Genomic DNA, 6,000 nt, shown 5'->3' on the forward strand with positions numbered 1-6,000 from the left:
AAAGACAAGCTTTTCTGGATCAGATCTAGAAATTCAAAAAATCCATAAAGTGGGATGTTTTTAATGGTAACTAAATCATGAAAGAGGGTATTAATTACCGAGTGCATCGATCAATTGAGATAGTTAATCCTTGGCAAGATCTTCGGCTCGGGGGGAATTAGAGGTGATTCATGGCTGGGTGGTGGTGATCCTCCCTCCAAGTGAGATCTAGTTGGTTTCATTTGCATGGAATGGTTGTATGTCACTCACTTTCCCTTCATGTGATTACTTTATTTGGTTAAATATCGGATATGTTATTAATCTTGGTTTATTTTATTTTCTATGCACATGAATGGGTATGATACAGAATGAATCTAATGGAAATATTCTTATGTCAGTGAAGGAGATTTATTTGTTATATAAAGCCTCTAGCTAACATGGAAGATAGTGGTAGATGATCATAGATTATCATAGTATAATGTAGGTAAGAGTAATATTTATGATGGAAATGATGGATTCTTACTATGCATGTGTTCTTAATGAATCCTTATGTAGCAGAAGGGCCTATTAAATGGATGAAAACACTTTTGAACAATCTGATTAAAGAGTAGATGTGAGGAAAGTGTTACATGTTATTATCTGAGTTAATTTATAAAGTTTTTGCACGCATTATAGTAACTAGGATTTATTATTGTGGAGACAAGTTATTGGCATAGAGGCATGCAGAGCAAGTACGAAGTAAATTATAATCGTATATCTAAGGGTAGAGGATATTGATACCATGCGGGGCTTGATGCTTGCATGCTAGGGTTCCTTTTTTTTTCCAACTGTTGTTGTATTTATCAAATCATTTGATGAAGAGGAATTAATGGGTCTATGGTATAAGGTTATCTCTTGAATGTGATGTGACCGTCCAACTAGAAGAAGAGGACAGGGAATATTAATTATAACTAAGGATTTTTTTAAAATTATGTGGAATTAGGGGTTATTTCCTGGTAGGCCATGGAGGTATGTTACATAAAAAAAAAATTGCATGCATATTTCAAAAACAACAAAAAATCTTTGTGGAAAATTCTAGCAGTGAAATATGTCAATATTACTATGAATGTTCCAACATATTCCATGGCATTTAGATATACTCTATCAACCTAATCGTTAACTTATAACTATGGAAATGAGCATAATTATAGGCATATATAACGTGTGGTCGACCGACTTATGTACTAATTATTGCACTGCAAAAGGTGGATCATTAATTCTTATTGGAATTTTTATATTATGTTGTTCTATTTCATAGTTATAACATTCCAACCAAATCTCCATTTCATGTTCTTCTCTCTATTACCTGGTCCTATGCCTAAGATGAGCTTCTTTCAATGTTGAGTTTGTTTGGAGTCGATTTTTTATGTTGTTGTTTTTTATGAACTACCATCATTTTCTATAGTTTTGTTTCAATGAATACATATTCTCCATGTCCAAGAAATTGCAAGACGTCGAGCCCAAAACATTATTCTAGAAATTGTTCTAATTTTCTAGGCTTATTTTCTTTTCTACCCTTTATACGATATCCTCCAAAAAGTTTCATGCAATTGAGCATATATCCTATTGTTGTTGTGTGTCTTCTAGTTGAGTACCTAGAAATATTCCATTTCCATTTATTGTATATGTTTACGTCCCTATTATTTTCCAACTTCGTGAGTCTTTGCTTGCTATACTCTTATGAGATTATGTCACAAGTACTAAAAGGTCAGACTTAAATGGTTGTGTATAATTATGCTTCCCTTTCTTCTTCTTTTTCATCATCTAGAAGGACAAAAATTATATCCCCTTGTTCTTTTAAAGCTTGTGCTGGAATTTGGAATATTATGTTAGATTATTAACTGATCCTATATATATTTGGTTAATTGTAGGCTTATAAAAAATCCCTTGCAGGTCTACATCTAAAGAGTCAACATACCAAACTTGAATTATTTCTAGGGACAATTGAATGTGTGATGAGGGAGGATTCATTTTTTGTATGTGTTGAGGTACTTTCCATCTGTTGGAAGATTTTTAAAGATTTATGGAGGACTAACTAGGGCTTACTAGAAATTTCGCATTCATACCGGTTCATATTCAGCATTTCACCAATGTGTTTTTCCTAGTTCTATATTTTTCCCATCATGATCATTTGACCAATTTATTGTAGGATAGTGAGTTTAGTGTTAGAGACTCCCCTTACAAATAGGTCACATAACATAGGTCACTTTTCCATACAAATAGCCAAGTAGAACATATTTCTGTTTCCTAATAAATATTTTGAAATAAAATACAAATAGGTGAAAGCTATAACATAGGTCACTTTTCCATACAAATATCCAAGTAGAACATATTTCTGTTTCCTAATAAATATTTTGAAATAAAATACAAGATAAATAGTGGATTCGCTAAAAAGTGAAGAATCTCAAGTTATGCTAGAAAGTGAACTGGAAATTAAACTTTTTCTGTAAACCATTAGATATATAAAAAATTAATAATAATTACACAAAAGATGTGGAATACCCAAATAATAAACAAATCCATATATGATTCCTAATATCCTATGTTTCTCAAGTAAACTTAAAAAAAGAACATAAGGCTTCTTATTAAAGAAACAACGTTAAATTTAACCAAACACTTTTTAAATCAATGATAATTAGATGAAACCAATCATTCCCAAACAAATGGTTCCTTAAACAATAAAACGAGAACTAATATTGTTTAAGGGGCTAATAAAAAAAAAAACAGAATCTTTTATTCTTAAAAAATGCTTCATATTCTTGGCCAAGATATTAATTATCATTTAATATTACGATATTATGTATGCGAAGAGATCTATTCTAGATTCACGAGATTTTAGCTTTCATTTCCACTAGTGGAGAATAGAGTGAAAATTTAATATTGGAATTTAAGAACAATAATTTTAGAAGACGAGAAAGGATTTCATTAGAATATCTCGTATGGATGGTCATTGTCCAAGTTTAACTAACCTTCATGGCCTATTTTTATCATAGGGTGAACTAAGGAATTTTTCATTGTACATATATAATAGAAAATGATCATTTTTAGTAGAAGAGTTGCAATAGGAGGTGATGTAGGTGTTACCTATCCTGAACAATGTGTGTTATTGAACAATTATCACCTTGTTAATGAAAATTATTATCTTTTCCATTGATTGTATATCTATTTTAGTATATTTTCTTATATTTTATTGCTTTCCTAAAATATATTTATTAATTTATCAATAACCATCAAAAAATTATATTTTGATGTTATAATATTATTCTCTTCCAAATCACGTGGAAGGTGTCTTGCGCATCTCGCCTTCATTCAAACGGATGCTTTCATTTTTAATGAGGTTAGCGAAACATTAATATGTGTATAATGGTTTCATTATATTTTTATTTGTATTCTTCAGATTATACTTCTAAAGAAATAAACGGGAATGCATTCAATATTTGCATAACATCAGTAAAATTCATTAAGACAAACTAGGAAAGCTACATAAATTAAATGAATCAAAGGGAAAATAAATTTGAATACATGATAACCATCAAAAAGGTTACCCCTTTATTTCTATTACATTTCATAGACTAAAAAAAAATAGACATTAATTAAATTATAACTTTATTTAAAATTATATTGTGATTATTTATAAAAAAAAAAGTGCATGCATATTTCAACAGCAACAACAAAAAATATTAGTGTAAAAGTTAAGCACTTAAATATGTCAATATGACTATGACTGTTCAAATAGATTCCATGGGGTTTAAATATATGTTATCAACTTAATAACTAAATTATAACTATGGAAGATCTATTCTTCTGATTAGCATAATTGTAGGCATATCTATTTTGCAATTTATAATCAATTTAAGTTAAAATAAAATATTAACATTAAATTAACAAACTAGGGAAGCCATATAAATTAAATGGATCCATATAAATTAAATGGATCGAAGTGAAAATAAAATCCAATCCATGATAATTATGAAAGGAGTACCCCATTATATCTATCACATTTTATAGATTAAAAGAAACATAAAAATTAACTAAATTATACTTTTATTACAAGTTATATTGTGATTATTTACAATAATATTTGTTTACATGCATATTTCAACAAAAAATAATCTTAGTGGAAAATTTTAGCAGTGAAATTTAGCCCTTGGATGAAATTAAATGGTTTGAAATTTTGACTGAAATACTTGTTTGTATCATTGTGAATTATTAATAGTAGGCAAAAAATTATTTTATAAGAAACTTAGGTATGGAGGTCAGCAATGCCTTATTTTAAGGGAGACTTGGAAAAAATAAAATATCTCCTAAAATTAGGAGCTACTAATTTCCATTTACCCCAATTTTCAAGGACAAGGATTTATGGTAGCCATTTCCCCCCTCTCATTTGGTTTAAAATGGGCTCTTTATTTCAGTGACCCTTATATCATGGTATTGAGATTAATTTGTAGAGAACAACCCACATTTAAGTATTCAATAATCTTCTTTCCATTTTTTAAGTTTTCATACTAGGCTTGTGTATTTGCTTTACATTCCAATACCTAGAGCATGCTCTCCTTTCCCTCTTGAATTTTTTGTTTAATTTTTGGGAACTATAATAATTTTGGTGTTGGGATTTAAAAATTACACTCACGTTATTACAATTTTTGTATCTAATTGTTGGAGAAAAATATCTTTTATTTTTTAATTTTTAGGAGCCATGTGGGTGGGGTTGTCTTTAAGTTCATTGAATCAACCTCCAATGCTTTCATTTTTTTCTTGAAGTCTAACCTTTTCTAGAAAACCTTTCTCTTTTGTATTACTCTTGGAATTCATTTATAGTCTTCATTAATGCATATAAAACTTTAGGGGAGATTTTTTTTTTTCAGAAAGTTGAAATTTGAGGGTTCGAAACATTGGGTGTTGAATTTTTATCCAAACAGTAACTAAGGATGATTATCCAAAATATTAAGTTAGTTTTTTTATATTTTTTACCATTAGGTCCCCATAAAATAAAGAATAAATTCATAGAAGCAAGACTTCCCATCCTTATATAATGACCAAACAATCAATTAACGTTGACATTTACAGTCCATAATTTTTGTAAGTGATTTGCCTTAATTTCTAAAACAAGGTTGTTATTTAAACTAATTTCCTTGCACCTCATAAAATTAGGGTTTTATGGAAATGGTTTCACACATGTGTTTCGCTCATGGAACTATTTTTCAATCTCCCATAAAATTTCAATTTCTCCAATATACTTTCTTCTGATTTTGTAGGAAAAAATCACGGAGATTAATATTCATGGTTTTATGGTTATTTATGTACTAAATGTAACTTCAGTAAACTTTATATCCACAACTTTCCATTAATTAGATCGGTTCTAAAGGGTTATGCTATTGACTAATCAACTATTACATGAATAGTAAACTAAGATAGTGGTTTTTTTTGAATTTTTTTTGGTTTTGAAAATTTTTTGTTATTGCTTTTTCAATTGGTCTCTTTAAATTTCTCCAAAAAAAATGAAGCATTATGCTTAAGAGAAAATAGATGAAGAATATGATATGAATTAAAAAATTTAAAACCCATATGCCAATGGATAGAATATTCCTTCATCAATCCAACATGATCGGGTCCACCACCTAAGGACAAATTTTTGCCTAATTTCACTAGGGTACAAAGGCTATTGTAGAATAATTTTGCATAAGGGGTACTGAAAATGTGTATTTTAAGACTTTGAAAGCTCAATGGAATGCCTAAATTTTGAATTTAAATATATTGATAAATCTATTTTCTTAGGGCTTAAGAAACTTGATCCACCACTTACAAATGTATTGATTGGGCGTTAAATTGTTTGATCTAGTGCTCTTTTTGTTTACCTGAACACTCCCTCTCTGGTTGAAATATGAAACCAAGATCCATGCTAGCATCCATATATATATATATATATATATATATATATATATATATATATATATATATATAGAGAGAGAGAGAGAGAGAGAG

The sequence above is a fragment of the Pinus tabuliformis genome, chromosome 2_1 (genome assembly GCF_031772625.1).
Source record: "Pinus tabuliformis cultivar Carrire ecotype Pingquan chromosome 2_1, CPIR1, whole genome shotgun sequence".
Taxonomy (NCBI): Eukaryota; Viridiplantae; Streptophyta; class Pinopsida; order Pinales; family Pinaceae; genus Pinus; species Pinus tabuliformis.